At 30.9% G+C, this 21117-nt stretch overlaps 1 protein-coding gene across 3 annotated transcripts in view; it reads right to left on the minus strand.

The window, feature by feature from the left end:
• Nucleotides 1-20786, minus strand: part of LOC119680672 (protein charlatan-like) — a 30280-nt gene extending 9494 nt beyond the window's left edge. For 2 of the 3 annotated variants that reach the window (XM_038093607.1, XM_038093605.1), the window contains exon 1: nt 13024-13108. The gene's annotated coding sequence lies outside the window, so the exon portion shown is untranslated. Of the gene's footprint in view, nt 1-13023; nt 13109-20575 lie in introns of those variants that run through there. The other variant, XM_038093606.1, reaches the window with a different exon arrangement.
• Nucleotides 20787-21117: the final 331 nt, after the last annotated feature.

Below are 21117 nucleotides of genomic sequence, written 5' to 3' on the forward strand. Positions count from 1 at the left end.
GTTGTCCCATTTTAAATATTTTTGTTACGTTACAGCAAAGCATATCTCTATATGGAGGCGTTTGGTCGGTCTTTCATTGCATGACACAGGCACACACGCATACACGCATATATACTTTAATTTCCGATTTGTTTGCATTTCTTTAAGGTGTCTCACCCATGTTCAATGCTTTGATCTTTGCTTTTTTTTCGTTTTTGATATAAGACAAGTTTAAATAATTATTTTACTTTTTATTTACTTCGATTCACTTTGATTTCGCCATATAAGCTTTTTATGATTATTGTCTTCTTCTTCTTCTTCCAACATTGCTTCATTCTTAATTTTATTGAACTTTGTTATAAAGCTCAATATGTATTTCTGTTGAAACACAATCTTTGTAGTTTCTATAAAAATATGTTATTTTATCGTTTGTTTTATATTTCTGACTTTAATTTTAGTCAAAAACAATCCATATGGCTTTGTATTTACTCATAAAGTAAAAGTATTCAACTATAGGATTAATTTCAGTTTAGATAGATAGGTCAGATAGGTCTGCTTCTCTTCTCTTCTCTTTGAAAATGTCGTTCGCTTTGTAGATCACATGGTTCTGCTTATTTAAACCCTTATGGGTGTGATGTACGGCACTTGATTGTCAAACTAGAAGTTTGGATCTGGAACGTAGACTCGACTGTTCTATTAAGTATTATTTAAAAATTAACACTTTTAGTTTAAATTGACCCGCTGTGACCCGCGATATCATCCAAGTTGGCAGTGACAGGTCGTTAAAAAGGAGACCCAAAAATTTTGAATTTTATCCTAGCCTATGATGGATACTGACACATGAGGTGAAGTACAGTATCCTTTTCATCCGCACAGTCACAATCTCATCCGCAATCATTATAGGGTATACTTAATATCATAGCATATCTTCTTTGTCAGTTTGGTAAGAGAAGTGACTCCAAAGAATTTGAATCTTCTGCTAGTCAGTGATCAATACTGACACCCAAGGCAAAGTATAGTTTGGTTCTAATCCTTAGAGTTACAATACTCTCAGCACCGATATCGTAGCATTGATCAGGCTACGCTTCAGTTAAAGCAGCTGACTGGTACGTTTCTAGTCCAGTTTGGAGCAAGTCCATCTTCATATCTGAAGAATTTTTTTTTTGCTATACATATATACCGCTATTTTTCTTTAATAAGAAATATATAAATATATATGTATTAATTTCTGAGTTCTTTATCTCAAAAACTAAAAGTGGGAGTAGATAACAAAATTGCAAGACAGATAATAGAACAAGATAGTATTTTAGGTACCTCTGAAAGATCTGGGTATATCACTTGCATTATGAAAATAAATGTTGAAATATTTATGTATTTACAATAAATATCTTATTTATATGGTTTGTAAAAATATCTATCTTATAGTTTTCTTAAATAATTGTGTTAACAAATACAAAATTCTTAGAAAATGTTAAAAACTATTTTATTTGTCTTGCTGACTTAGGATGTGCCATTCAAATCTGTGAAATGGAGCCATATTCTGCATTAAGTTCAGGCTAAAGAGCTGGTTCATCTCTACAGTTATGGTAAGGTATCCTTCTCCAGTAGCACAGCGTTGAGGTTGCTGGTGAAATATTTAACGGGTCACCATAGACTGTGTTATCACCTTAACAAAATCAGTCTATACGAAGAGATAGATTGTCGACTCTGCTTAGAAGCAGACGAGACTTTCAATCACATTCTCTGTGACTGCCCAGCCTTAATCTGGGCCAGTAGGAGGTCACTGGGTCGAGAATCACTCTCCCCTTCTGACATAAGCAGGTCCTCAACGGTCGATATTCTGGCTTCCATTCGGAAAGCGGAATGTCTTCTGTTCGGACAAAAGAACAACCATGGTCGCAGTGTATTTCTATTCCTATTACATTTGTCTTATTATAAGAAACCTATTCTGTATAGAAAAGTTTGATAATAGTGAGGAAATTTTTAAATCCAAAAGAAATTTATTTAATTATGCAAATTCTTGAACTGATCGTACAGATGTTTTTGACTTCGTTAAATATATAGCATCATAGTTTAATGTGACTGAAGTCATTTGTTACGAGTGGACTAAATCTTAAGTAATCATTAGACGTTTACTCTACTTGATATAGAATTAATGTTTTTCGTAGAATAAAGTTCATTATGTATTTAATTGGCGCATAGTTAAAAGAAAACAACAAAGAATAAATAAATAAATAATATTATTGCAATGAAAGCATTGTTGCAAACAGAGCAAATTTTCTTTTTAGTTTTTATACACAACAAAAAAAAAAAAAGAAAATATATATAAACCCATATGAAAGACAACATCCGCAAATCAACAACAACAACAAAACAAAAACAAAAAACCGCAAAGTCGAACATAAGTGAGCAATGAGCAAAGCTTACGATGAGTGGGTCGAATATGGGCGCATAAAACTTAATACAGACACACTACACTACACAATGCAACAAATAGTGTGGACCACGTTAGAACATAAATGTTAGGAATGAATACTGTGGTTAATCACGGTATAACGTATAACGTATAACGCCGCAAATTATAGCGCGTGAGGGAGAGTAAGCAAACGAAAGCAGAATTAAAACAGACACCAAAATAAAACCAGTTCTTGTATTGAATGCCGGGTGCGTGCATGCTTCTTGTTTTTTTTTTATTAATTTTTTTTTGTTTATTTTTTGTTGTGCTACACTTAGCTGTTAGCTGGTAGCTGTTGTTGCTGCAGTGGGGTGTTTGTCTGACCGTTGGGTGATCGGCGGCGGATCGACGTACTGATTATGATCATGTATGAGGTTGGCGTTTGTTGTTTTGATGATTGGGGAATTGCGGTTATACAAAGCACAAAAAAAAAAACAATGACAAAAAAAAAATAAAATAAAATAAAATCAAAACAGCATCTCTAACAATTAATGTGTATGAGTGCGACATCAAAAAAATGACATCTAAGCAGAGTATAAATGTTTTATATGTACATACATATATTTTGTAGTAGTGGTAACAAATTTTTTTTTCTTTTTTTGCTATTTAAATTGTGTTGATAGCTAAAAATTGTTTTGCAGTTGTTGTTGTTCTTTTTAATTTTTTTCCAATATTATTGCTAACAGTTTTATTTTTGTAATTTTATTGGCCATCCATCTGCTGGTAGGTGAGAGGTGTATGATGGGTATATTTAACGCCGTTAACTTAGCCATCGACATCAAGCGCACTGCGGTCACGCCAACTCAGTTTGAATGGGTTTGGTATAGAGAAAGGCTATATGTTATGTGTGTTATCACTGAAGACACACCACATCATAAATATTATTTATGCATAAATATACTCGTTCATACATTTATGTATATATGCATATGTATGTATATGAACTCAGTGCGTTGGGGTAACTTTAATTTGTTGGAACGCAATAAAGGCAATATTATGTGTATAAATTTTGGGTTGTGCACAAATTGAAAATGTAGTGCGGGGGGCGCACTAACATAGACCGGATGCTGGTGATTATGGATGATGTGCAATGATTTTTGTCACACATTCAAACATAAATTGTCCTGTCCTAACTATTGGTTTAATAGAAAATATGAATTGATAAAGTAGACAGTTTTATGTTGCATTTTTAATATATGTATAAATTTATTTATTTCAAATGTACATATATTGATATATGGATTTATACATGCCTATATACATGAATAAAATGCTCAGTAATTATCACATAAAAATCACGAGAGAAGAATTTCATGTGAAATCACTTCGCCGCAAAAAGTGGGTGGGTGACGCGTAGTGGTCATACAGATTGACTGACTGCAAAATTACAAGTAAAAATTAATTGCAATACGTCTACTATTTGCCGCAGCACAGTGTTGAGTGGGTTCGGCCCAAAGTTGGGTTAAAAATTAAAACTGTGTGTGGGTTTATGGGTGAGCTCAGATAAAATATTCCCAGAAGTTTCTTCTAATAAAAAATACATACATATATCTACATACATACATACATGCATAAATTTATGAATTGTAACCAATTCTTGTTTGAAAATATTTTTTTCTTTTTTTTTTTGTTTCAAAAAGTCAACAAAAAAGTACAGAAACAAAGCCACGGACTTAAACAACAACAACAATAACAACAACAACAGAATAAAAAGGCAGAGTATAGCTGCCGTTTTTTTGTTTTTTTGCCGTTTCACGTTTTGTATATGGGCGGCAGGTGGTATTTTGGTCAACTCACAATATGAAGCAGGCAAGAAGTAGGTAAGAAGCAGCAGAAAACGATAATAAAAGGTAAGACCGCGCGGCGTACACAGCCAGAAGAGAAGATGAGCGCTTTTTTATTTTGATTTGTATAATTTTTTCCAGTTTTTGGGTGGGTAGGGGATTTTTTTTGTTGTCTCGTATCATCATCGAAGAGTCTTATATGTTATATTGTATTTTATATTTTGGTTATTTTGCGCTGATACTTCATTTATTTATATGTTGTGTTGAGTTTTAAATTGAAAAGTTGTTTTACCACTTAACACACGTATTGTACGGAATTTATACTTTTGTTAATGAAGGTGGGCGGCGGTGAAGTCAATGATTCAAGGGCAAAATATACATGTCAGTGTAAGCAGCCTAGGGATATAACAATATAGTTTCATTAGTATTGAAGTATCCGTTCTGTGTTCATGTGGTTTGCTTTAAAGGTAATTTAACCATTTTTTTTTTGTTTTTCAAGTGTATAACTGGTCTTTAAGAAGGCAACTAAGCTATATAAAGCTGCTACTTTCATTATACTGTATGTACCAATACAAACCACATTTCCAAAGAAAAGCAGGTGCACCCTTATGCACCAAAACGCACATGACGGTTGCAGTTTGCATACACAATTATATTTCTCTCCCGTCTTTCATCCCCACCATCAAACCAAAAACATAACGCTGTTACAGGTTTCTTAAAATAATGCCAGCAACAGTTGCTGCATTAAATCGCCTTTTTCTACCCAAAATCACAAAAAAAAAAACTCAGTTCATTTTCTGTTGGTTTACAGCTTCAGACATTGCTTCGATATGAAAACTGCGCCGCACGAATTCAACACATGTGGTAAAAAATGCGCAGCAGACATGTTAGGGGTGGGTTTTTTGCCCGGTGCACGATCTCTTAAGTTAAAAAATTGACATGTTCCCTGCATAAGATTTTACTTTTTGATCCTCCCTCAGAACAGTAGAAGTGTATATTTTTTTAAATTAAAATACGCAGTTTATAGATATGCATTATATAGAACACATATTTCCGTTCATTTGATGTTCTGAGTTTTTCGAGAAATAAAAAATGCAGAGGTAAGTATATACTGCAAATGATTTTCAAATGTATAAAACTATATATATTATTATCTTGAAATCTTAATTCCATAATTTTAAAGTTTTATTCACAATCTGAATTAACAATACATCCATTTGATAAACGAATACATATGCTGTTGATATCCTAAAAACTTAAAGAGACACAAACTTAGATATTTAAAGTCCTAGAGCTGTCAATAATCTTTAGAAGAGATATCTCCTAAAACAGAAAATCGGATCCACAACTGAGACAGGAATTCTTAAAATCAAGATTAATGATTTTAACATGATTCTCTAATCAACTGTAACCAGCAATGAGAGCACTGAATTCTTTCCGAAAAGAACGCAACCAACTTTCAAACAGAAGCCCTACATATCGTTAAGTCTGACAAGACTGCTATCTTAACCGGACATCTTAAGAAAGCTTTGAATTTATTCTTAAAAGAACGCAACCAACTTTCATACAGAAACCCTACATATTATTAAGTCTTTCTAATATATTTCTATATATACTAGATATTTGACGATAAGATTAAGAGTCATGAAGCAAAGTACTATAAATTTAATAAAAGAGTTACAATACTTAGAGCTTGATTTAAGGTTTGAGACCACCTTATCGTTAAAAAAAACTTAATTTTTTTTAAGGATAAAATGTACATAGTTTACTTCTTATAGACTCCTGTGTAGCATCTTTTTTATATTAGATCGACATTTTATTTTTCAAATTTAATTTAAAACTGTTTTCGTATTAATTAGAGTAGAAATAAATTTCAAAAAAATTATGTATTGTAGAATTTTTTAAAAAAATTTATAATATGTATATGAAAAATGGTCATTTTTAATAGCCTATATATCCGAAACCTTAAAAGATAGCTCAAAATGATAAAGAAATTTGAAAATTTCCTAAATTATGTACGATCAATTTATCCTTTAACAATAAGAATTAATTAAAACTTGTGGTATTTGTTGTTGTTAGGTGTAAGTTGTAGCTAAGTTTCCTACTTCCGAGGGCGCTACGTCCAGTGGCGTAACTACAGGGAAGCGACTGGAAGCAACGCTTTCGGGCCCACGAATTTAGGGGGCCCCATTATAAATTTATGTATTTATTGTATTTATTTTTAATAAATTCTCAAAATTGGGACGAAATGATTTGCCGTATAGTTGTGCTTCAATCCTCAATTTCTATCGGTGCTATATTTAAATCTGCATCTACTCCATATTGCAAAATAGTCCATTAACCATTAACATATACCAAATTACATTGGAATATCTTTATTAAAAACGGAGAAACTCCATATCCGTTTGTTAAGTTTATATGGCAGCTATAAGAAATAGTAGTTTAATTTCAATCAAATGCTATGGTGATCAGTGGCCGCTCCCAAAAAGAATGTGTGTAAAGTTTCATTCGAAGAGTTCAAAAGCTGAGAGAGTAGTTTGAACTAAAAAGGTATATATATACTTTACTGATATATACTTTATGGTATTTACGACGTTTCCCTTAATACGTTACGAAAATCTGGACAAACTTTATATACCCTTTTTACACTTCTTCGTGTAAAGGGTATAAAAAGATGTTAGTAGGGGCCCCTTAATTAGTAGTTGCTTATAGGCCTAAAAAATGTAGTTACGCCACTGGCTACGTCACACCTTAATATTAATTTTTTTAAACATTTTTTTATTAGTTGATACCAAAATATTCTAATTCAAATTAAAATAAGTTAAAGATTTATGTTAATTTTTGAATCTATATCTATTATTTCTATAAACTGTTAAATCAGTTATATGAATGAATACAGATAAATTGTTATCACATAAAAATAATTTTTTCCCTAAAACGTAATTAGTTTTTTAAATTTTGTTCGTTCCCAATAACGAACCCTGTCGACCAAGCGTGTCTCATCCAATTTAAGAAAGTCAGAAAACGTCATTGAAACGATTTTTGTTTTGTGTATGGGTTCATCATAAAAAAATTTCCAAGAAACCACCTACCTAATATGCTAACCACCGCCACCTAAACAATTTCACAAATATAAAAATGTCCAATAAACAAAAAATTACAAAAAAAGAAAAACAGTACAAATGAATATAAAGACGATGGGTATGAACAAAATGATCATACAAAGTAATGATCATTAAGAAAGGTAGTGCTCAGTCGCAGTCTTGAGCGATCGCAGCATTATGGCAATTTACTTATCACATGAACAGCCGTGCCGACCGACTAGTGTTTTTTTTCGTTTTGTGGTGTTCGCAAGCGCATTAGTATCTCAAGCAAGCAACCGACCAACCAACCCAACCCAATTTCATCCATCCAGCAGAAGACCTACTCATTAAAACAAGTTTTACTGAGCCGTGCAGACGTGCACATTACAATGGATCGCTGCTGTTGTTGTTGTTATTGGTGTTGTGTTTTATTGTTGGTGATGATAATAACGTAGTCGAAATCCTGTTAATGTTCGCATATGGGGTGGAAGCATTCATTGTAGGTGTACGAGTATTGTAGTAAGTTCAGAAAGAAGGGGTCTCCTCACACTCATATACAATTATTCTTAAATGCACAGAATGTGAACATGGCAGGTAAAAATAAGCGGCAACGGCAACAGCAACAGCAACAACAGCTGCAACAGGTAAAAGCAGGTATACTAGAAAGACAGATACGTAAGTGAAGGGTAGAGTCAAAAATAAAATATTGACTGCTTTTGGTGGTTGTAACAGGAAATTCCTTAGGGATTTCATTTATATTCACAATATATTGTATATTGTATATTTACGTTTGATTCAATTTTATTTTAAACTTTTATGGAAATAATTTTGCAGTTTTGCTACGAATATAGTTAAGGAAGACCGAACAGATGAACAACCCCAATTTTTATTGTGAGAAAATAAAAATTGAGATATATACGCAATTGCAGGAGATTTTACCCCATTATTTAGAGTGATCTATTGTTTAAGATATGTATAAGGGAGTGTGGTATTGTAGTGAACCAAGTACACTGCAATGGAATGTCATATACAAGTGTAAAAATTATTTGAAGAATAATCTTTTAGAATTTGACTATAAAATTCAGTACTATTTCTGTTGGTCTATGATGGCATAAAAATATTTGTAATTAATTAAATATTTTTAACAATGTTTAGAAGTAAATATCGTTAATTAATATTAAATCGCTCATAATTAATGAAAAACTATCTATTAATAGATACAATATACAATTAGCGACTTAATATGTTGCAAAGGCCCCAAATTTTAAATATATGTTAGTGAATTTAATGATCAATATTAACAAACTATATTTTTTTGAACAAATATTTTATATTTACTTTACAACAAAATTCAGTAATTTATTTTTACAAAAAAACTTGGGAATTACGACCCTCTAATAAATATCAATATGAAAAGAAAATATCCAAAAATATACACAGGTTCAGAATGACAAGATTATATTCAAAAAGGGCTAGTAACTGATCCAAAATATTTTTATTGACCATAATTTTGATAGTAAATAATTTGATTCGGTTATAAGTTTTGAACTGAAAGATCACCTTTTAAAGACAATTGGTGTAAATATTGACATATTTAAAATTTAACTATATTGTTGATACTAGGAAACAACTCAGTTACAGTTAAAGTAATGTATCCATTTAGTAGATTAAGAATATAGGGCAAAACGTCCGAGTTTGTAATGCCACATTGTATTTAGAAAGTCAACAAAAACTTGAACAATGGCTAAAATTAAATAGGCGATATAGGACAGTAAAGCTACATGAGTTTTACAGGTCATATGATCAATCATTAATTACAAAGTACCTTACAACAATGTATAAAAAATTTACACTGAATAATTTTATGAAGAATTATTCATAATATCACTATAAAATTCAATTTCATAAAAATTCCATCATAATTTTTGCGAGAAATCGGATTGTTATTTAAATTTGATTTTGTAACGAACCGACCCGAATGAACCCGAACGCGCAAGACTACAATAAAAATTACGATTACTTATGCTGTGTGAATAGGTTATAATGTGTGATTTTCTATTTCCACGCAATATTCTGAGTTAGTATTTCCCATATTTTATATCTAATTTCGAAACAATTATATTACTTTAAAATTTTGGCCATCGTACTAATATAAAAATGAGCTACTTATTTTGGTCCTAAAAATTTTGTTGGGACATATTCAATATACTATCAAAAATCGATTATTTCATTGCTATTTGGCTGTATATTTCAATGTAGAGAACATTAGTAATAATAAACAGTCGTTTGCTTATTTTTAATATAACCCATAAAATGCATAAAAACATAAATAATAAAAATTTTTATAGCTGATAACATTAAAATCTACAAAAATTAGATCATATCCATTCAACTCCTTTGTCTGTTTTATTTTTTTGTTATAATTTTTGCATAGCTAAGAAAATGTAAACAAACGAGTAAGAGAAATAAAAACGAAAAATAATAAAAATAAAACAAAATAAAATAAAATGGACAGAGAATATTGAAAATAAAATCAAGGAAAAACCAAGCGCTGGTTCTAAAAGGTTTAAAAATACCGGTACACATGTTGCTTAAAAAGATTCGTGAGTGGGTGTAGAAAAAAGAAACGAAGGGAAATAAGTCATACAAGACGCGCTTGTTGAACACCACTTGAAAATAAAATGTGCAAAATACAGAATAAACATGCATAGACGGGGGGTAGGTAACATACGTTCTATGTAAATTTTGTGACGCTCAAATCATACATAAATAAACAAATTCCTAAAGAACGGAAAGCAGTAGGTTTCACATATACAAAATAATACTCCTATTTCTGGGGTGGAATTTTTATGTGTGTACTCAACTCGATATAGCAGCGTTGGTGCCGCCAGATTATAGCAGCAAACAAAATAACTCTAAAAACCAACAACAACAACAATGAAGTCAGCGTTCAGTGCGAACTCAGGCAGTAATAAGCAAATAATATTGTACAAGAAAATGAAAACACAGGCAAGCAGGAAGGCAGGCAAGTAAGAGCATAGCAAATGGTCAGGCAGGCAAGTAGTGTAGTGCACACGAAATTTGAGGGAAGCAAAACCGTCCCATGATAATAGGGACGACAAAAACCAAATGAAAATGAAGCAGAAAGAAGAAAAAGCATTTTTAACTCCAAAGCAGGCACACTACATTTTTCTGTACAATTTTAAGTTGTTGTTGGGTAGGCAACTTTCGGCGGTGGTGTCATGCTGAATAGAGCATAGCTAATATCAACGTTTTCATAAAATTAACGAATTTGGCATTCAAGCAGACAGGCAAAGACAATAAAGAAAGCGAGGTGTGTGCGTGTGTGTGTGGGAAGAGTTTTTGGTATGTTTTTACTTTAAGGACATGTTCATAATAAAAATATGACCAGATTACAAAAAAAAAAATCTTAGTAGTGTAAGGTGATAATGAAGCTGATATATACATATATATTTGTTAGAAATACAAAAAAGCAGCAACAAGTGTCAAAAGTTTTGTTGGAAAAATAATCAATTCAGCACTGCTGTAAGAAAATACTCTTCAAAAATAATAATTACTTGGACATTATTGTGAACATACATACATATAAAAACTTTCAATATTCCACTGAAGACAAGCAATTTCCGCCCCAAAATAGGTAAAAAAAATGAAACAACACGACACACAACAAAACAAACTGCTGAGACTTTTTATATACATACATATACGTACATAACATATATACACTATTTCTTGTCTCGTCTTCAGCCTGTCACTTTTACAGTATGTTTGGTGCATGGATCTGATCTGTAGCTCTCATGTTTCTTTGCCCTTCTTTCGGTTTTGTGCTGCGCCTTTCGCAGCGGTAGGCAGCGCGTAAAATATAGTTAAATGACGCTTTGGCATTTTTTTTTTCAACTTCGCTGCTACATGTTTACATATGTGTTTGCATGTATGTGTATGTTGTATTTGTCGATTTAAAACAGGATTTAAAGCAGAACAGCTCAAAAGCAAAAACAAAAAAAAATACCCAAAAAGGTTCGTTTTCTTTTGAAGGGCGGATGTGCCGTTTTTAAAATGTGTGGGTTGCACTGTAGGTATTTTCTGGGTTCAGTTCAAATAATGCAACCAAGCTAATATCGCTTATTTATTTATCTACCAATATATTTCCTTAATAGAGCATGGAAAAAAATAGAACAAATTTTTTTTGTATTGAAGTAAATTTATGTCTAAGGTAAAATGCAAATTAATTATACTAGTTACTTAAATGAGAGAAGAAGAAATTAACCCATTCTGTTAATGGTGTCTATATATACTCTCTGTTATTATTGGATACTAAAATTGTAGACAATACTTAAACAAGGTATAGTTACTTATAATGACAGGTTTTGAAATTAAAAATTAAATTTTTTAGTATTAGTGTTGCAAAAATACTCTAATAATTTTTACTAAATTGTTATATCACAATATAGATATACATATATGCCTTATCTAAGAGCCTAAGCAGCGCGTCCTTGTGTTACTAAACCTAAATCAATAGATGACACTATTGATATAAATATATACCTTACTCTTAGGGTCTAAGTCTCGTGCCCTTATATTACTAAACCTACATCAATAGATCACACTATTGATATAAATATATGCTTTATCATTAAGAGTAATTCTTATGTCTTGTTTTTTTGGAAACCAGTGTCAACACCAAAAAAGAGATTCAGCCTAGAGATTCAACGAAAAATCAGTTTTGCTAATAGATGTTATTTCGGGCTAAGTAGGCAATTTAGAAATAAAATCAATAGTTACAAGTCTTTTATCATGCCTATTCTGCCGTATGGTATAGAAGTTTAGAGAATTACCTACAGTGATGAGAAGGCGTTAAAAGCATTCGACTGAGAAGTTCTTTGTAAGATCTATGGTCCCTGCTAACAATTAGCATCGGACTAGATGCAACGACGAGCTATATTGCGACATTCATATAGTTAAGCGCATAAAAATTTAGCGGCTTAGTCATGTCATTTAAATGAAAGACAGTGCTCTGGCTAGAAAGGTATTTGATTCGGAGTCTACTAAAGAAATAGGCAGCAGAAGACGTCGACATCTTCAGTGGAAGGACCTGATGGGCTGCAGTTAAGATCTACAATCCTGTACATTGAAGTATAAATCTTGTATACGGTTGTGTGTGGAGACAAAAAAAGTATTTGAGAGAGTGATGGAGAGCAATTTTATATATTGGAATTAAACGGTTAAGTAAACGTAATAACTTTATCTAGTAGTTTATGTTCTGTTAATTTATTTTCAAAAATTTTACATAATATGACAATGGTCCTAAAAACAATGGTTTATCTTTAGCAGCATGAGTCGGTTTTAACTCCTCTACACTGAGGCATCCATATGAGACATGGTTTAATGGAAATCATTGTCACATAATATAATCAAATTGTTAAGGAAACACTAATCAGTATTAATCATATGTATATATTAATTTTATAAACATTGTTGACTGCGTATAATATGTTGACAACATACCAGCGACATATACCGATTAAAAGAAAACAAAAAAAAACATTAATGACAAACTTAAAAGAAAACAAAAAAAAAAAATTGTTAAAAATTGATGTAAAGCAATTTTAAAAAATAAATTATTACCAACAAATAATATTTTTTTTTTAATTAATTGAATTATAATTATATTAGTTAAAAAACTGAACAATAAAACACATACCTTGACAAATACAAGTATTGTAAAATACCAAAAAATGTTTAAGTCTTCCTTTTTAAAAAAAGTTCATTTTTAGTTTCTATAGAAAAATATCACGTTTTATTTAATTCAAAAGAATTATTTTTTTTGTTTTTATATTTAATAAGGCACTTTATTTTTTTTAAACACAAATTATACTGATTTTTATAATTCACGTTTCATAAATTGTTTGTTTGTTTTTGTTGTTTATTAAAAAAAAAACACTTTATTTTCACATGTATCACCGCATGTAGATTGACGCGACACCCGCAAAATTACCAACCGACTAACTCAAAAATTACTAACAAACTGTTGAGAGCCGATCAACGTTCGTTGATTTGGGTTGATTTTTGGGTGAAGTGGTCGTTGTCGTTGTCGTTGTCGTTGCCGTCGTCATCCGCATCGGCATCGGCATCGCATCGGCATTAGCAAAGCATATGCATAAACAACAATGCCAAAGAACACAACGTGCAAGTTCTTACTTTTCGCCTGCTGTTGCGTTTAAACCTAAACCACCTTACAACGAATGATCGCACAAAGAGAATTTATAACTAAAACAGAAAATTGCAAAAAGAGAAGAGAGATAATAAATGAAAAACTCCCACTCGTAGTTGGTTCTGTGTATTGTGCGTGCAAGAGAATTTCAAGTGAATTAACACTGAGTGGGGGAATGTGTGTAATGTTTTTAATAATATTGTGTATATGTACGTACATATGTGACAGAGTGTTCGTTCATGTATTTCTTTTCTGTTTTTAGGTAGTAGGGTGGTTGTTGTGTTTGTGGCATTGAGGGTTTGGTGTTGTTTTTGTTTGTGTTTTAAAGTATTTTACTTCTTCGTATCCGTTGCAAAAAAGCAGGTCCACGTTGAACTGCTTGCAATTGATTTTAACTACATCCGTTAAAAGAAACCATTTTTACTTAAAATGATTAAAGGATTATGTGAGAATAGGGATATTAATAATATGTGTTCTATTGTAATTTATTATACTCGTATTTTAAAATTAAATTTAAGTCATTTTAGGCATTTATGTATCACAAATAAATTAAATTTTTTATTGCTATGTTGTGAATCGATTTCAATTTCTTAAAATCGCTATCCTAAGCTAAAATCAATTGCTTATTATAAAACAATTGATTATATTATATTATTTTATTATAATATTTACAAAATAATTATAATTATTATAAAAAATGATTCATTGTTCATTTCTGAAAGGAAGAAATCGTGTACTGCGACCTAAAAGATCAATTGTGCCCCTTAGTCGGATTAGAGTGTTTCTCCAAATCGGATTTCTTTAATAAAAGACATATATAGAGCGTATTTTTCTTGGGTCCGTATGATTCATGAAATACCATCCTAGCTGTTACTTCCGCGCTTGTGGTAGTAAGTTTGTATCTCTTCTCTACAGTATCTGTATTCTGAGTTGGATTGAATTCCTAACTTCGATAGGTGATTATTCAATCTACAGTGACCGGTCAATAATCCCACAAGAATTTTTAGGTTGAAAATGATACGGTAATGACAGCATTTTTGACAATAATTGCAAATTGAAATATAATGCAATACATTAACATTATTAAAAATTAATTTTGATTTTATCGGAGCCTTAATACAGTTATTGTAAATTTCTAAATAAAAAAAATTTGGATTAAAGTACATTTATGTACGACAGTAATCAAACTTGTCAAAATGTTACAGATTTTAACATTTGGTATATGTATATCAGTTTATTACATGTACGGGTATATTGTTTCTTAAATTATATGCTTATATAGTTATCTATAGGCCGTTGTTAGGACTAGATAGTTTCAACTATTTGAATTATTTTTTTAAACTTTGTGAAAAATTAAGGTTTAGCTAAACTGTCACGTTAATCGCTTATATCTTATTCTATATTCCCTTTTTGTCTGCTTTTTATTATCAAAATATTAATTCGCTAGTTTGGAACCAATCAATCATATTTTGAATAACAATATTTCGTATAACCATACATATGACCATAATTAGTAAATATAGAGACCAATTGTTCGCAAATACAAGAGATTCTCAAAAAAAATCTTTCCTTTATAAGATTATTTGTTAGTTATATAGATATTTTAATCATATGTATTATATAGCACCACTGCTTGATACCTAAGTGTTAAATATAACGCCTACAATTTTTCATGCTTTCTGAAAAATACTATTCTTCAATATCGTCGAGATATTTTTCTCATGCAAATCTAACATTTTTTCTTTTGATTCAAATGAATTTTTGCTAACTTTTATTCGTATTATTATTACTTTTTTTATTTATAAAAATTAGAATACTTTCAGGTCCTTGAAAATTAAATAGTTGTAGCGTTTATGTCTGCATACAATCTATATTTCATGATAGTGTTAAATGAAAGAAAAAATTAAATTTGTCTACTTTTTAACCTCTTTGAGGTCTTTGCTACAAGTACACTACAATATCTTGATGTCTTCTGAAAAATATCATTCTTAAATGTCCTTGAAAAATTAAATAATTATAGAGATAATAATAGTTATTATGACTAATTCAATTGCTTAATTTCGTAATAAATAACGACTAGACGGTGTCGAATTAGCATTTCACTATACAATTCGAAAAGAAATTTTTTTTTATTCAAATGATATTTGTTTTCCTTCATTTCATACCTAAAGGGATTCAACATTACCGCATAACATTGCTGTATTATGGTTGACATAGTTTTGAGGAAGTTACTCAAAACTATGACAAGCACATCCTAAAAAGATATACTATAACTGTACCCACTAATGGAACTGTGTTCAATTTTTTTGGAGCAATTCCATTATTTGCATTTATAAATTATACGAGTATCTCGTTAAAAATAGTGTTTGTTTGGATCAAAAACATGGACGTTTTGTAACTGCATCTATTTTGTCGATAACTCTTGTATAGGTAAATACTGTAAACACTATATGAACGTATTGATGTATGTTTACTACCTCAACATTGCTCTAATAGCATATGTGTAACTGACTATTCATTCAGCCTATTCGATCAATAATGGATTTTGTTCTTTAAAAGTCATTCATCCTACTAGCGCTTTTACAGAACGCAGACCTGCAGAGAATATGATATACCAATCAAGCAGCACATAGAGTGTTCATATAATCTTCGGTCCTCTAGGGCCTTTTTATTTAACGATCTGTATATTATTTGGAGTTGTAAGTTAATTTAAGCTCCCTTCCACTAAGAATTTTCAGTGCTCAGACAGTCAGAACGATAGACATTTTTGAATCAATCCCAATCCAATGGTGTCTCCAAGCCATTTTTTCTTTTTTGGTATTTGGAATTCCTTTTTTTTCAAAAAGTTGTGAATTATCAATCACCGAGATTATTTTTACTTCTTAAAACTTAATTTTAAATTATTGTTTATTAATTGTCTTGTTGCGATAATGAGAATTTTTAATTTTATTTATATAATTTTATTTGTTTATTAAGGTAAACTAGGTGAGTTTTTTTATTGCTAAAAGTTTAATTTATATGGAATTTAAACATTTTTACCTATTCCGCTATTTTCGCTTCAGATGATTCATGACGGCAATCAAATCTTTGGAAAACCCTGCAGTAGTAAAACTGCATTTAAAACTGAAAGTTATTTAAATGAAAAGAAGGCTAAAAGCAAGCGGAGATTTTTGCAAATTCACGTCATCATTGCAATAACAGAGCTTAGCTACCGGTAAAATGAATGAAACAGGTTCAAATAACTGATTGAGTGTAAAAAAATAGAAGCGTGAAATAGAAGAGAGAGAAAGATAGAGACAGAGAGAGAGAGAGTGCGATGGTTAAGCTACCATTCAAAAAAAAAAAAAAACAAAACAAAACATTATGTATGTATATAAAATAAAACGAAATTCCCCTATCAATGCCAGTGATGCACTTTTCCCTGAACCGAATTGGTTATACAGTTAATTATACTAGAAATATGATTAAACCGGTTTACACGATGCAGCATGTGGGTTGAAGGAAAATCGTTGAACGATCGTTGCGATCGATCGATGAGCAACGCCAACTAAACTAAAGCAACCACAGCGGTGCACTGGTTCGATATCGTAAACAAGCATGGAAGCATGGAACTGACCGAGTTCAAGTGGCGGCAAAATTGTAGCAGTGATATTGTATAATGCAACGCATAACAAGAAGGTCAATTACAAAATTATCCACAAGTAAAACAGATACGAGTACGGTAATGCAATAAATACGTCATCAAGCCGAAACCTGTTGAGTGAGTTGTGTTTTGGTTAAACCGGGCTTTGCTTTATTAGGTTCGGTTTCGCTTGCCATGAAAGAAATGTGTCAAACACAAAATCATAAGCACACACTGGCAAGTGCAGATACTTTTCAATATACAAGAATGCATATTGTCATATTCGTACATATGTATGTGATTTTAAGGTTTCCTTTTTTTTTGGCATAATTAAAAACAATATGAATTTGTAAAATATCATTAACAAAACTATTTTTTTTAATTTTCTGCAACTTTCCTGCATTTGTACCCGAGTTCGAAGTTAGATATTTTGTGTGCTTGCACCCGTCTTTTCATAAACGAAAAGTTTGTTTGCAAGATCGATCGTGATGGTTGGTAAAGATTTTAATAGCGTTTCATACATACTCTTAGGGCTTAAAGTCATCTTTAAGCTTTTTTTCTCAGAGTTTTTTCTTTATATACGATTTTATGGTTTCCAATTAATGCAGATTGTCACGTTTCATTTATGAGGCAAGTGATCGTGCGACCCTCACCCTAATGTATTTCGATATTTGCCCACCAACAAATGCAAATAGTTTTAATGTGCATTTATTTATGTATGTCTGTGTCTTGTGATGTCTCTGATGCGCTTATTTTTGTCAAAAGATTTTTGAGGATATTCAGCAAAAAAATATTGTCGTATGAAATTTAACAATGGAAATGAAAAAATATGAAAAAATAATAGTTCTATAAAATAAGCATAAGCATTTGTACTGTAGGTGGTTTGGTTAAGCAAAAATATTTTCACTTGATTCACTTGTTCATAAAAGACAGAAAATATCAGAGAACCTATGTTTTTGAATTCATAGGAAATGAAATTTTTTATTAAAAAAGTCTTCGATCCATTATTGTTATTATTATTTATATGGGATGTGACACTACGACTGTCCGCTTTATTGTGTCCACTTCTGAGTTTAGAGTAAGTCTCTAAACCCTGTTGTGTCGATAAAAAGTAGTATAGAGTAAAGTAGTGGTTACGTTATTCGCTTGTGTTATGTTGAGTATTCCCTTACTTTAGACAAAAAAACAAATAAACAGTTGAAGAAATGTACGCATAAAGGGAAATATATGGAATTGGTTACAACTTATATATAACATCTTAAATTATTATATAACATCTTGAGTATTTAGACTTTGGAAACGGTATATGCCGTAAGTCAGGACGTGTATTGCTGAATATTTAAAAAAAGGAAAAAATAAGATTTGTTAAATTGAAAATATCGCAGACCCCAAGAATGAGAAGATTGATATTACTAATCAGATAGATCTGCTGGAGTAACCTAAGAACGAACATAACATGGTAAGACAATGTATTATTCCAAAATATTTGCTTCCCAGTATTTTTTTATCGATAAAATTAATCTGATATACGCTAGGTTGTCTTTGAGGTTCTTGTTTTCTTGGCTCGAATTTGGCAAATTTCATAATATTGAAATTTTAACGAAAAATCTTTCTTAATTTTTAAAAAGTGTGTAATTTAACAATTGAGCAATTAGTCCGTTTTAGAAACAATATTATTTATTTTATTTTTTAATAAATATATATTTATTTATTTATGAGTTAATATAAAAATTAATTTCATAGTTAACTAAGAATAAGGAACTGGACTAATAGATCCTTCACCTTTAATAAATATTTAAATTTGTACAAACTTCAGTTTGATTTGAATTTTACGCACATACGTAAGACTTGCTAATTAAGAAAAAATAATATTTGACAGATTGCAACAGTGATGCAAATATGTCAACTAGAGACTTTAGTAACAGACTTTAGCAAGAGACTTTTGCAAGTGACTTTAGCAAGTGACGTTAGCAAGTGATTTTAGCATGTGACTTTAGCAAGTGATTTTAGCAAGAGACTTTAGCAAGAGACTTTAACATGTGACTTTAGCAAGTGATTTTAATAAGTGATTTTAGCATGTGACTTTAGCAAGTGATTTTAGCAAGTGATTTTAGCAAGTGAATTTAGCATGTGACTTTAGCAGTGATTTTAGCAAGAGATTTTAGTAAGTGACTTGTTGTGTTTCGTCCAACCTGCAGCGACCGAATAAACGTAATATCTAATAATTGTTAGAAAATAAATAAAAAATAAAACTTTAAACATTTAATATTGAAGTCAAAAACTTTATTTTATATTCAAAATATGTTAAATGCCTAATAAAATGCTTAGCAACCAACTAGCTATGTTAGATATGAATGTTGTTTTCCCTTTTCAGTATTTCGTTTCACTGCATTTATGTATACAAACGCAGCGGCTTTAAAATTCTCCACTAAAATAATTTATAATGAATGCGCATATGTTGCAAATACACGTACATATCTCTCAAAAATAACTTTAATACAAAACAACAACAAAAAAAAAAAGAAAAAAAATTGCTTAAAGTAATTTCCGCAACAATTGACAGAAGCGCCATCTACAATAGTAAAGTTCAAAAATTGTATAAACAATAAAATGACACAAATGAAAACAAAATAACAATCCTGTATTCTTTCATCAGACAAAACTCACACTCTCTGCAAATCATGGCGCGCAAATCCTGCAAACAAAAACATAATTGAAAAATTGTAGGCATAAATGAAAAGAGAGAGTGAAAGAAAGAAGAAAGAAGGAAAACAGAGTGGGAGAGTAAAAATATTTATTATTTTTTTTTGTTCCTTGTGTTTTTGTGTTTAACTTGTGTGGAAGGGATTTGTGTCATATGTGTTGCGCTACATTAATTGCAAAGGAATTGCATTGAAAAATTGTTATACACACGCCAAACACAGCACATTGCCTGCAACTGTGATAATTTGAATTGAATTTTTGAGCATGGCAAACGGAATTTACGAATTGATTTGCATTTAATTTCCGGTAACAAAAAGCCTCTCACTTTTTGAAAATTTATTCTCTTGCCTGCCGTTAATCGAAAAATACCAAAGCAACCAAATATTTATGCAAACATACGCAGACAGTGCGACAGACATACATACATACATACATACACACAGACAAATATGAGACATTTTTGGTGTGGGCTTGGAAAGGCGCCTGCTCCTAAAAACACTTAGCAATTGATTTGGCTACGTTGAGAAAGTGGTTGGGTAGCATAAAAAGTGCATATTGGCATATAGAGAGGAGTAGCAGACGGAAAATAGGCGAAAAATCAATATTTTCATTTTCATGTATATACATTAGTATTTTAATTATAAAATAATTTTATTGATTGTAATTTTAAATAAAAATTTTTCAAAAATATTTTTAAATTTCTACGACATAACTTACCATCGTCTCCAAATACATTTTCCCACAGATTATAACACTCGAACAATCTTTTGTAGGATTTAATAATTTTATTTAAAGATGTTTTACACACGATTTAATAATATGTATAAAGTAAACTGCTGTCAGCACCAAATTTAAATGCAAAGCGTATAAATCACACTAAATACAATCTTTTTAATATTTCTCATATTTAAAGACTTCATTATTTTCAAAATAATATGAATTGCTCACACTTTTCAAAAATTTCTTTCAATTTTTCCGTTTTCTTGTTTGTAATAAATTTTTTTCCTAATAATTTAACACATACTTTTAGGTTTTCATACACATTTGACTTCCTTCCTCCGAGTCGACACACAATGAAATTGGCGTCTAAAATTGAAAATTTATTTTTATTCCTTAGCTTTAGCGCAAAACACACGTACGTCAAAATTCACAAACTCCCAAACACATACACACACACTACTTAACATTTCAACGCACAACGGTAACTAAAAAAACTATTTTCAGCGTTAGCAGCGTTGACGATGACGTTGACGTCAACG

Source organism: Teleopsis dalmanni, chromosome 2 (assembly GCF_002237135.1).
Source record: "Teleopsis dalmanni isolate 2A chromosome 2, ASM223713v2, whole genome shotgun sequence".
Classification (NCBI taxonomy): domain Eukaryota; kingdom Metazoa; phylum Arthropoda; class Insecta; order Diptera; family Diopsidae; genus Teleopsis; species Teleopsis dalmanni.